Below are 13,651 nucleotides of genomic sequence, written 5' to 3' on the forward strand. Positions count from 1 at the left end.
GGAAAAATCAGAGTTAGCCCAGCGCACAACAGAAGCAGAGAGGTGACTGATCCAGTATATATCCAAGTGACTTGATCTTCGGTGTACCACACACCAGTTAGCAGAGTCCAGAGAAAAAACAATACGGTAATCCAAAGTGTAAATCCAACACAAAAATAGGTGAGTCCAGTACAAACAAAAACGGGATCTCTTCGGTGTTTCACAAACACACAAAAAACTGATGATCCAAAAAGACTGTTTCCAAAAACTCACCAGAGCGCAACGCGTAAAGCGGGCAGATTACGAGGCGTAGCTCCGAACGGGGAACCAGGTTCTCCACAAAAGATCCTGGAGAGCAAATACAGCAACAGCGACGGGGAATGCAGGTATATGCAGGTATCATTCAAAACAGTAGTACACAAAACGACCCGGCATCGAATGACAGAAGATCAGAGTATATGAAGCCTCTGGGGCGCTGATTAGAACACACATCAGGTGCGTGATGGTAATTGATACTTGACTTAGAAGTGTGCCTTCGGCAACGGACCAATCATCACAGAATCCTCACAGTACCTTAAAGGAACGGAGCGTGTGGCGGGGAACGGACCAATCATCACAGTACTTTAAGAAGCCTGTGGTGGGGAAAGAACCAATCCTCACATATGCATTACTAAATACACTATTAGTATTTAGTAATGCATAATTGGTAAAACAAACTCAATCTTTGTACACTGCAAGTGCTTTTATTGATGGCAGTATGTTTTAGCCTAGGCTAGCTGTATTACTATAGCTAACTAAACTGGTACCTTGCTTAGCTGATTCTATGCTAACCTGTGTTCTCAATTTAGAAATAAAGTGTACAAATTATTTTAGGATTATTTGCACAAAATATACCCATATAGCACTTTAAAGTTCAGTGTGAATTGCTTTTTAAAGCTAATTTAAGAGTGGTAGTAAACCCCAAAATTGGCCATTTTAATTTTCGTTTTGCAAACCAAAATACTATACTTTATACTTATACCACATGCATGAGCCATGGTCTCTTTTGAAAGATGACATTCTGGAGTTTCTGATACAATAAGGAAAACTCACTTTTAGTGCTAATGAAATAGAGTAACATATGTCTGAACTTGAGTTGTAGATAAACTTGTTACTCACATTTTTCTGTAGTAGTCCAGAAGTAGTATTTCCCCAGAATGGCTGGAGGCTTAGCCTGAAGTCTTATGTAGATCATAAAGATCCATTCAGAAATGAGTGATTAGGAGTGATTTAGGTAAACTGTGTACAAAAGAAAAGCTCAGTTTTCTCATAGACGTCAACTAATTCTGCTGTTTTTCTCTTCCTGTTTTTGCTTGTGACTTTTCACCTAGATCCCTGATTCGTACATCTCTAGGTGGGGTATCATTGGAAAGCCACACTCATTGGATACAACCCTGTCCAATCATTTTCGAGATCGCCAAATGATTGATGGAACTAGAGCCCCAAGAGTCGGGAGTAGTATTTGCACAATACCGTGTACTTCGTGCAAGCCTCACATATCGGCATGCAACTCGAGAACCGCTGAATGGATTTTGTCACCTGAAAGGGCTATCGACAGGCAACTAATGGGGCTTTAATTCAATATATATATATATATATATATATATATATATATATATATATATATATATTGTATAAAAAAATATGCACAACCAAGCCACTAGAGGTCGCCAAAGTGCATGTGGGCAAATCGTCCTCAAGAGGGCCCACATGTGGACCCCCACCTGATAAGAGGATAAAAGTTAGCATTGGCCTATATTCTATGATTACAGAATGCCAAGGGGAGAAAGAAATCGGAAGAATATTAAAAAGCAGCTGAAAAATGCTGCGAGAGGCAGCTTCTCTTTGAAAAATTGGGTCCAAAGCAACAATAGTAAGGGAGGAGATAAGGATACAGGTATGTATTTGTAAGTCCTCACTACTACATGTACAAGCTTGTCTCACAGAGCCAGTATCTGAAGAATCTGGTGCTAACATGGTCAATAATGCTTATTTTGGACAGAAAAATATGTCTTAAACATTTAAATTGACCAACGATAGACCCTTTTTATTCCAATCAAGGCAAAAGGGCTAGTGGTGGTAGTGCTATATGACATATTATTTTATAATACAATTATAACATTGTAGGCTACAGTATGAATATTATACAGTACAATTATATTACTATTATAAAACAAATATTATTTGCTCCACCTTAGATAAAGACAGTACAGACAATGAAGATGGAGATATTCAAGAGGGAAATTATGTTATCAGGAAGAGAGATGGTGAAGAAGTGGAGGAAAGAGAAAATGCAGATGATTCTATGGAGAGAAATTATGAAGAAGTTGAGGAAAGAGAAAATGCAGATGATTCTATGGAGAGAAATTATGAAGAAGTTGAGGAAAGAGAATGCAGATGATGCTATGGAGAGAAATGATGATGAAGACGGTCATGGAGATGCTAACGAAAGCGAGGATGAAAATGATGATAGGGAGAGAAATGATTCAAACGACACAACAACAAATAACTTAGAAGAGAATGACAGGACAGGATGAGAGAAGGAGAGGAGAGGACATGAGGAGAGGAGAGGAGAGAAGGGGAGTACAGGAGGAGAGGAGGGGAGTACAGGAGGAGAGAAGGGGAGTACAGGAGGAGAGAAGGGGAGTACAGGAGGAGAGAAGGGGAGTACAGGAGGAGAGAAGGGGAGTACAGGAGGAGAGAAGGGGAGTAAAGGAGGAGAGAAGGGGAGTACAGGAGGAGAGAAGGGGAGTACAGGAGGAGAGAAGGGGAGTATGGGAGGAGAGAAGGGGACATGAGGAGAGAAGGGGAGTACAGGAGGAGAGAAGGGGAGGAGAGAAGGAGAGTTAGGAGAGAGAAAGGAAGAAGCTCAACGACACTCAAATTAACTTTAACTGTTAAACTGTTTTATATCCTGTAAAATATATGTTGTAAATAGCTTTTAAAGAATAGGTTAACTATTGTTCAACCCAGACCATATTCAAATGCTGTTTCCCAAATATTTATATTCCTCACTGATATCTTTAGCATTGAGAAATGTACCACTGCAGCAATGGTTTAGGCCTTCAAACACCATGATGATCTACTCTTCAAACACCATGATAAATCTAAGTTTCAAACACTATGATAAATCTACTTTTCAAACACCATGACAATGAGGTGAAATAAACATTTGAAAGGTGTATTGTTCCCTGTGTGTTTTTATCATAGGGGTGCGTTATACTATTAATCTGGATTGTCTATGTTATTCTAATGTTAATCTTAATCAAGGATGAAGACTATCTCACCATACATGACGCATCATATCTTTTTGCTCACTGATGGGGTCCTATGTTGTGCAGTAGGTGCCCTTTTTTTCTTTTCGCCCCTGCCCTTCAAACAGCCTGAGTCCGCCACTGCGGAGAAGCTGTTTCCAATACACTTACGTCACATTGATGTCTTTCTTGGTTCACTTCTGTTCTGATCGATATGGAGGTGGGCTTATTATGTGTGTGGGGGGACGTGTTGTTACATAGAGGCCATACTTAATTAGGTACATTGCAAACGTGTTGCCCAAGCCAAAACTAATTTCAACAGGAAGACCGTGGAAAGATGAATTAATGAATGGGTACAATACAGTACGGCTCAATACACACAATTGTTAAGGGGATGCAGACCAGAGAAAGACGTTTGTCTTGTTTACATCATGGTCCCCCATTTTAGTGAAGATCGCATAGAGCAGCACAATTAATTAATCAAAAGTAGATCCGACAGGGAGACCACTATCAACTAAAACAACCACTACAATGTGTGCTACATATTAACTCTATAAAATCGATCATCAACATTCTACACGAGCATGGCCCTGTGCTTGTTTACATTTCTCACAGATCGACGATCTCATATATCGACCGTCTTCAGCTAGAAGGCGCACAGAGAGGATGACAGTCAGCATGCATAACTTCTAGGGAATGAAGAAAAACACCCTTTAACGCCATCAAAATGGTCACCAACGTTGCGTTTGAGACGCAGACGACCAAGTTAAAACTACAACCATCGTTCTACACTACAGTTTCGCCTATATAAAACGGGGATTTGGCGTCAGTATAGATCTAATTTGCGTTTTTATTTTCGACGTGACGAGCTGCACAGCATTATTATAGGAAGTCGGGAAAATAATGTGGCGTCACGTGACTCCGCATAATGTGAGGGGTGGGTGGGTGGGCACCCTCTGTGTCTCCTCTCTGTCTCCTCTATTCTCAATCTGTCACACCGGAGAGCAGAGAGAGCTAGGAGCGACTATGAGGGCCTTTTACACTAAAATGCACATCTACACCATCCGGCAATAGCATTGCAGTGTATGAGATGCATTTGCCCTGTCTGATAAATAAATCTGGCATATGCCTCTGGCTTAGTTACTTTGATCCTTACTGCAGTATTCATGGTTGCCTATGACAGAGCTGCTTCTTTGTCTGGTCAGATCTGTCAAGGAGCAAGGAAGTGATGGCAGCCCAGTAGGTTGACACTCAGCCTCATTCTGCTGAAGGTCTGTCACCACAGTCCCAGGTAGGTAGATAACATAATGCTTGCTTTGTTTTTGCTATACAGAGAATGGTAAATGGTATATAAAATATTATACACACAAGCCTAAGGTCTGAACAGGAAGAGGAAAACTTACTGTATCTCTGACACTGATCTATACTCGGCACTTTTAGCTCATCTTGTTATTATGTTATTTGGTTGCTTCTTTGCAGGACTATAATAGGCTAACATGTCGGGGTGCATAATGCTGGAATAAGATGCCCTTAGGACTGTGTTTGCCATAATAGCTTAGATGTGGTGTATATCCATGCACGTTTAAATGGCGTAGCCTAAGATTTATAATACTGTAAAGAAATGTTTAACCATATACACAACCAGGCTGATTCGTCTATACTTTTGGTCTGATGATGCACACGTGTGTTGTTCTTGTACAGTTGACCTGAACAGGCAGAAGGATTCCTATTAAAATTATATCTGGCTATTTTTCATTTGTTTAATTCTGACCTAACAGCATAAACACTAGCTTTTATCCCTCTGTCCAGTCCTATACTGTTGGGCCCAATCTGAGGCCTAAAACATTGGCTCCATCAGGCCTCACTATCAGCACAATCCTGTACTAGATGTTAACGCCCCCCCCCCCACACACACACACACACACATATCCTCCACCTAAATTGTTGTACACATTCATCGGTTCCTTCTTATGCCCCTCTCTCATCTCTCATCTCTCATTTCCTCTTCTCTCCCTGTCTGCCTACCCCCACCTCTCTCTCTCTCTCTCTCTCTCTCTCTCTCTCTCTCTCTCTCTCTCTCTCTCTCTCTCTCCCTCTCTTCTCCCTGCACCAGCTGCTGCCGCTCCAGAGCCAGAGTGGAGAGTCCCTTCTCAAACCCCCCTCCATCCACCCCCCCCCCCCGTACATACATACACAAAAGGCCTGATTCGCCTGCCGAAGACGGCTGCCCCCTTCTCCCTTCCCGTCCGTCCCTCATGTGTACGGCCGCGGTGGCAGCGCTGCGGGAGGGACGAGGCCTGCGCCGGGACCGGGATCTGGGACTGACCCACAAGAGGAGTAGGAAGAGGAGAGAGGAGGAGGAGGAGGGGGGAGAGGAGGAGGAGGATGGGGGCTGGAGTGGTCGGGGCTGAGCGAGGCAGGCGGTGACCGAGGCCTCTACAGGAAGATCTCTCTCTCTCTCACAGTCTCTCATAGTGGAAAAAACTGACAAGGGTATGACATCGTTTCCTATTCCCTGTGTATGTGCATGAGCCTGTGTGTAGTGGTGGTGTATGTGGGGTGAGAGTGCATGATGGGGAGGGGGGGGGCATGCATTACCTGAGCATGACTGTGTCAAAGTGTTCGTTTTCATATGACAGTGTTGCCTGGGGCAGCCTGTATTATATATCATGGCATCTTTTAATTGACAAAGATCAGCGCCGGGGTCAAGAGACTAGATGGGAGTGACGTCCTTCAGACCAGTTCAGCACAGGGGGAGAGAGCTGGTTTTCTGCCAACTAATCATCATGGCTGCTTGCCTTCTTCCTCTCCCCCTTTGCCTCGAGGGTTGTGTAGTAAGTTGACCGTGAATCCCCGCTACTTTCAGGTTTTGCAGTTGCTTGCGTGTCATTGTACTTGAATCGTCCATCTTGTGTAGATGGTTTTACTTTGTGATTTGACTCTTTCCCCTTCCTGTTTTCGTGGTCTGTATTCACGTCACGGCGCCTCTGCCTTCCTCCTCACCTGCCGTCTCTCTCCACAGCGGAGTGGGTTGTTTTGTTTCCATTGCATCCAGGTTGTTTATGGAAAGGGCTAACGACCTGGATACTAGATTAGTTTAGAACGAGGATCTCCTTTAACCCATGTGCTTCCCACAGATCTGCAAACACCTCGTGTCATACAGTACAGTACACTCACCTCACTCCGTGTGATGGTATAATCTGGTGTTTTTTGGTGTCGAGATCTGACAGTGTTTCCTGGGAAGTGGGCACACGCGCTCTCCGTCTCTCTGTGCTTCTGAGGCCGTGCTGCAGCAGAGAGGGCTGTATGTGGGGTGACCGGAACTGGTTGAAACCGGTTTGAGGCAGACGGAGGAACTCCAGGAACAATGCCGTCTCTGTGCTCCGCGGAGGGAGAGAGATAGCACAGCCAGGCTGCTCCATGGCAGACATGGAGGAGGAGGAGGAGGAGGAGGAGGAGGAGGAGGAGGAGGAGGAGGAGGAGGAGGAGGAGGCGGCGGCTTCTGCAGGAAGGAGGCTCTGTCCTGGCCACTATGGCGCAGGCACCGACATGCAACAGACCCGGCTGCTGGCAGGATCTGGGTGTGCTGTGTGCAGCACCACTCGCTGCGAGGGGAGCAGGGAGATTCTGGGAAGGTTCCCAGGGTATAAGGAGACGTGTCTGGCTGGGAGTCTGTGAGTCTGCAGCCCAGAGCCTGACTCACAGGACACCGTATCTGTCTGTGTGTGTGTGTGTGTGTGTGTGTGTGTGTGTGTGTGTGTGTGTGTGTGTGTGTGTGTGTGTGTGTGTGTGTGTGTGTGTGTGTGTGTGTGTGTGTGTGTGTGTGTGTGTGTGTGTGTGTGTGTGTGTGTGTGTGTGTGTGTGTGTGTGTGTGTGTGTGTGTGTGTGTGTGTGTGTGTGTGTGTGTGTGTGTGTGTGTGTGTGTGTGTGTGTGTGTGTGTGTGTGTGTGTGTGTGTGTGTCTGTGTGTGTGTCTGTCTGTCTGTCTGTCTGTCTGTCTGTCTGTCTGTCTGTCTGTCTGTCTGTCTGTCTGTCTGTCTGTCTGTCTGTCTGTCTGTCTGTCTGTCTGTCTGTCTGTCTGTCTGTCTGTCTGTCTGTCTGTCTGTCTGTCTGTCTGTCTGCCTGCCTGCCTGCCTGCTAATGATGCAGAGAAAGAAGGATCCTTATCACCACCACCACCACCAACACCACTCACCAGATCACTGGATGTAACCTGAGAGTGACCCTGTGTTCTGGGCCTTTACCGGGTCGGGAAGAAAGAGAGGACCCCCCCCCCCCCTCGCAGGGTGGGGTGGATGTCTCTGGGCGGGTTAGTGGTATTGTGACTGTTTGTTTCAGGAAGGAAGGAAGGGAAGAAGGTTTGGCTAGTGGCTGGAGAGAGAGACACACAGGGAAGAGGGTGAGGAGCGCCTGGTGCGTTTGCATGTTTCCACCGGTGATTTAGCCTTCATCTCACTGGGACACCGCGCGTCTCCGAGGCTGCTACTGCGGTGCATGTTCATTAAACCGCCGGCGTGATGAGTTTTGCGTTTGTGTGTGTTTCTCATATTTTGTATTGAGTGTTCACTCACTCCAGTGTGTCATGGCTGTCAGTAGCTCCTCTCTCTCTCTCTCTCTCTCCTCCAGGCCCCCTCTCTGCTGCAGCTTGCTCTCAGCAGCCATCTTTTTTCTCTCCCCTCGCTCGCTCCCTCCCTCTCCTCTCCTCTCCTCTGCCCTCTCTCTCTCTCAAATACCATCTCTGTCTCTGTCTGTGTATCTGTTCTGTTCTTCATCGACATAGCCACCCCATCGTCCGGATTGAAAGTGGTTCAAGTTGTGTCTCGCTGTGAAAGCTGATGTTTCTCTATGTGTGTGTGTGTATATGTGTGTGTGTGCGTGCGTGTGTGTGTGTGCGTGTGTGTGTGTGTGTGTGTGTGTGTGTGTGCGTGCGTGTGTGTGTGTGTGTGTGTGTGTGTGTGTGTGGTTGTGTGTGTGTGAGCAGACAGTTGGCGTCCATTTTGATGAAACAGCAGCACAGGGCTGGCTGCACGTACACACAGTGACCCCCCCCCACGCCACCCCCCTCACCCCTCACACACAGATCCATCCCATCTCAATGCCATCATATTTCACCTTTATACTGCTTACTATCACTACAAAATACACACTATAGGCTTGTTTCAGAGGTATTGTATAGCGTATTAGCAGGAACATATTTACAGTGTTTCTCTTTCATAACGACACCCGCAATGTGTTCAAAGGATGTGTGGTCACATGTTTGAGTTAAATATGAAGTGTAATGCTTGAACGATCTGTCTGTTTGTAGATTATTTCACTTCCGATCCAGTCCGAGCGTAAGCCTTGCTCCATAAACCTGTATCGCAGGCTTGACTGCATTCAGCTGAAATATTATTATGCCATATCACATTCACCCCCCCCCCATACCACATGCAAACCAGTGCAAATTAGACTATGTTCACACTGCAAGCATTAGTGCTCAATTCTGATTTATTGCTTAGATTTATTTTTTAAATGTAGCCAATATCAGATTCCAGATCCGCAATGCGCAAATGAACAATAAAGGAGATGGACGTAAGAAATGATTTTTCTTTTTTACAAATGTCACACCTAGAGTGACGTAAACGTCGTATGAAAGTCGCATGACTGTTCAGGCTGAGGTCACGTTGCAAACAAATCAGACCTGTATCTGATTCAGGACCACATTATGAAAGTGGCCTGAAAAGATCAGATTCCACGTGACTTGTGCTGCTGAGTCACATATTATGAGCAAAAAAATATTCAGATCTGGGCCACGTTCGGCCTGCAGTGTGAACGTAGCCTCTGAGTATGCTAATGGTGTGCATAGAAGTGACCTTTTGAAGTAATCAGATCACGCTGTCTTCCGATCACAAAATCTAAACATTCAAAGATGGATCGCCTCATTGTGTCATCTGCATGAGATTTTGTTCAGATAAAATGGAAGCGTGTCGCTTGTTCCCTGTTGCCATGGCCATGGTTTTTCCAGAATGAATGACAGTAGCCTAACTCCTGTAGCGATTGGAGAGGAAATCAGTTTCTCTGAGCGTCCAGATTAAGTGTCTTGATACCCCCCCCCCCCCCCCCCCCCCCCCACGCAGCATGTGGAGTGGACTAGCCCGCTCTTCACCTTTCTATCTCCCTGAGAGGGGTTGATTCAGTAGAGAGGAGAAGGGGGGTTTGGTGGGCGGAGGCAGGTTTTGTGTTTTATACACACTTGAGAGGGCTGTTCTATTGCCTACACAGGATGCAGAGTCACAGTTATTGAGCTGTTATAGGCTGCACATAGCTGAGTCTGAATAGATCAGGTTTGATTTGAATGAAGAGGACGAGAGAGAGAGAGAGAGAGAGAGGAGAGAGAGAGAGAGAGAGAGAGAGAGAGAGAGAGAGAGAGAGAGAGAGAGAGAGGGAGAGAGAGAGAGAGAGAGAGAGAGAGAGAGAGAGAGAGAGAGAGAGAGAGAGAGAGAGAGAGAGAGAGAGAGGGGGGGGGAGAGGGAGAGAGGGAGAGGAGAGAGAGAGAAAGTCAACGTCATAATGAATCATAAGGCAGTGTAGCAGCATTTGCAGGGTTGACTTGTCTTTTCACATGCCTTACGTGGATAGAGTGGCACACCATGTGGCCACAAATTGAATTGCAGGTCTTTAAAGCTTTGCAAAATGTGAATTTAAATTTATGGTAGCTACCTCAAGACTTTACATAATGCACTCCCAAGAGCCTGGAAAACTCAATCAATCCTGGGCAGTTCATAGGATATGAAGAACATTATACCAAAGCTAGGAAGAAGGCAGCCAATACACCAGTAAGTCCATTTACTCATTCACACAAATCTGTGTCAAATGTATTGACAGTAATGATGATAATTAATTTGTGCACCATATGAATGATTGTCTGAGCTTTTACGTCCACATAAACCTTTCATTGTAGTTTAATAGTTTGGAACCAGAAAATAAAAATGTATTGTTAAAGAACCAGCACTGTAAATTGTTGTTTTAAAGAGGAATATCCCACTCACTCACCACTCACACACAATTTTCATCCTATTCCAATTGGAATTCATCATTATAAACACGTCTGTACCAGAACTAGAACCCACCGCCAAGTTGCATCGCCACTTAATCTAAGTTGCACAAGTTCAAGGGAGTTTTTATAAAACTCCCATTGGTAAATGGCTGCTTTTTTATATAGCCCTTTTATCCAAAGCGCTTTAGAATTTATTACTCACATTTTACCCATTCACTCACACACTCACACACTCACAGTGGCGGCAACCATGCAAGGTGCCAACCTGCTCATAGGGAGCAATTAGGGGTTAAGTGTCTTGCTGAAGGACACTTCGACACGCTGCCCGGGAGGAGCGGGAATCGAACCGGGAACCTCCGGATTGCCAGACGACTGCTCTACCTCCCTAGCCACTGTCGCCCCGTTCTCAACTTGCAGCCAAGAGAACACCCTTATATCCTAATATAATTTTGTGTTGCATATTGCTACTTTAAGCCCTCCTCACACATTTGTTGTCATTATTGATACACGCTGAGAGGGAGATGTGACAGTGAGACACAGGAGAGTTCTGGTGAGATTTGATCCCAGGCCAGCAGGGGACCGTGTTGACATGTCATTGCAAGGTAAACACAATAAATGTCAATCAGTAACATTAATTATAGCCCCGTTCCATTTAGGCCGGCCAGGGCATGTTGTCTTTACTGGAACGGCTGTGACACACCTAAATGGAACAGGGCCATAATTAATGTTATTAATTACACCTGTGTTTACCCTGCATTGGCGTGTCAAAATGGCCACTCTGAAAAGGGCCTATGACTCCAGAGACAGGAGTAAAGGGACACTTCACCACATAAAAATGCTGACGTATTATTATGCACACATAATCTCACATATATCCCAAAACTATAAACAGTTTTGTAACTGAGGGGTTACAAAACCCTGACTGTATTAAAGATTGTGATAGATTAAACCACTACTACTTATTATTATTATTACTTGCCAGACAGTACAGTTATTATATGGCAGACACTCAGAATAGACGGCACGGTGACAAGGAAATATCATTTATAGTATTTATTATTATGCAGCAATATACAAAATGGGAATTACTTGGTCGCTCTTTTATGGCGGAGAATATGAGAAAGTCAGTGAGTAGCAAAGTCAGTGGGAATGAATAATTCCTAAGCTGGGTATACTAGACCAAACGCCGCCTGGCGTGGGATGGCAATATAGGGGGGCAAACGAGGGTACCGCTGGAGACAGGTGATATCCTCCCAGAGTTGTAAGCTCCAGGAGAAGGAAGAAGGTACGGATACTCAGTCTTTTCACTTGAAGAAAAGGGGTTCTCATACGGATCCGGTCCTTATAATCCAAGTGCTCAGTAGCAAGGTAATAGCTGTAATCCAATGCTCGATAGAAATGATGATAGCCAGCCAGCTTCGTCCTCGAAGCTAGCCCGAGGTAAGATCTTCAAGGTAGTTAAATCCAAACGACAGTGGGTATTAACGATGCTCTTCTCCACGGTAGTACGTTCCACAATCACTATAATCCAACCAATAATGGTTCTACAATATCGCCGCGGTAAGTTCCAATATGCACATGTCCAATAGTTCTGCGACTAGGCCCTCCTCGTGTGCTGGCACTAATTACTAAGTCCACACACACTTGCTAAGGTTTACACTAGTTACTAAACGAACGAACTGCTTGTTAATGCTGCACACCGAACAAACTGCTGTAATAGGATTCACACTAAATGACGACTCTTTACTTCACATTAAGTTAGGTCGAACTTGACGTTGCTTAATACAGCTGCTACTTAGACGTACACTGCTTGCTTAGACGAACTTCACGTTACTGCATTAGATCTGACACACTACTGTTTGCGCCTTCCACGATATATATACTTAGAGGGCTTTCTAGTGCCCAGCCTCAGCTCTTGTCTGGAATCAATGCGCCGGCACCAGGCATGTCCCAACTTGTCCAGACTCGCCTTTGAACCTGACTCAGGGGCGCGGTCCTTGGCGCCGCGAACGTCAAGGGCATTATCCAATGAGGAAAGCGAATATTACTATGATTCAAACGGAGGCTTAAAGGGATATAGCTTATATATATAAATAATATACAAGTTATATAAAACAATAAAACGTAGATTCTCAGAGTTAATCTGGCCCTTCACAACAGCCGCCTCCTAATTAGTCAGCACCTAATTAGTAAAAGGAGACAGATTAATGGTCCAGTCAACTGCTCCATACTTGTTGTGAGGAGTAGGGCAATCTACAAAGTCAGTGGGTCATGGTCGTCATCAGGGGAGTCAGGGATCTCCGGCAACTCTATCAGCTTCGCCACAGGTCGGGTGTAAGTCCGCCCTTGGACTATGACTTCTGCCGCTCTGACCTTCCCATCGGCACCAGTAATCACTCTGCTCACGCGGCCGGCCGGCCACGTAGCTCGGGGTAGTGACTGGTCTATTATCATGACGACTGTGTCCACCTTCAGGTTGTCCCTGTCCTTTACCCACTTCTGACGGGCTTGGAGGGATGGTAGATAATGGAGGAGGAAACGGGTCCAAAACTGGTCGGCCAATACTTGGCTGTGTCTCCACATTCTCCGGCCGTTCATCTCATCATGTCTGTACACCGCCTGTGGAAGGGCAGGGTCCAGCCGCTCCATCAAGAGATAGTTTGGGGTGACTGGGTCGACGTCTGCTACATCACTTGAGACGTAACCGAGGGGCTTAGAGTTCAAGACGCCCTCGATCTCCGTGAGGACTGTCATCAGGACTTCCTCCACCACGGTCTGGGCCCCAAGCACGGTGTACATAGCAGTCTTTATAGAACGGACTTCTCTTTCCCAGGTTCCCCCGAAATGAGGGGCGTTCGGGGGGTTGAACTGGAATGTGATCTGAGCGGGAGCGAGGCGGGTCTTAAGTTCTTCACCCATAGCCAGGAAGCTCTCTCTCAATTCTCTGTCTCCTCCTTTGAAGTTTGTCCCTTGGTCGGACAACAACACAGACGGGGTTCCTCTCCGGGCTTGAAATCTCCGGAAGGACATGAGGAATGAGTCCGTACTCATGGTCTGGAGGATTTCTATATGAACAGCTCGGGTGGTCATACACTTGTACACAATGCCCCACCTCTTCTCTGTCCCTCTTCCTTTCTTGACGTTGAATGGGCCGAAGCAGTCCACGCCCGTGGAGTGGAAGGCCCTCTCGCCGAGTCGGAGGCGGCAGGGAGGCAGGGAGGCCATCATCGGTATACTGGGCTGTGCTCGCCACTTGCGACAGGTTAGGCAAGTCCGTTGGAAGCGATGTACTGCTTCTCTCCCTTGGAGTATCCAGAAGCGTCGTCGGATCTCAGCGAAGACTC

The 13,651-nt window shown here is 45.9% G+C and overlaps 1 protein-coding gene across 1 annotated transcript in view; it reads left to right on the forward strand.

The window, feature by feature from the left end:
- The first annotated feature begins 7,624 nt into the window (after positions 1-7,624).
- The window catches only part of znf532 (zinc finger protein 532), a 35,854-nt gene continuing 29,827 nt past the window's right edge, over positions 7,625-13,651 (forward strand). Inside the window, exon 1 of the mRNA XM_084325247.1 lies at positions 7,625-7,670. The gene's annotated coding sequence lies outside the window, so the exon portion shown is untranslated. The remainder of the gene's footprint in view (positions 7,671-13,651) is intronic.

Source organism: Notolepis coatsorum (genome assembly GCF_963971535.1).
Source record: "Notolepis coatsorum genome assembly, chromosome: 11".
Classification (NCBI taxonomy): domain Eukaryota; kingdom Metazoa; phylum Chordata; class Actinopteri; order Aulopiformes; family Paralepididae; genus Notolepis; species Notolepis coatsorum.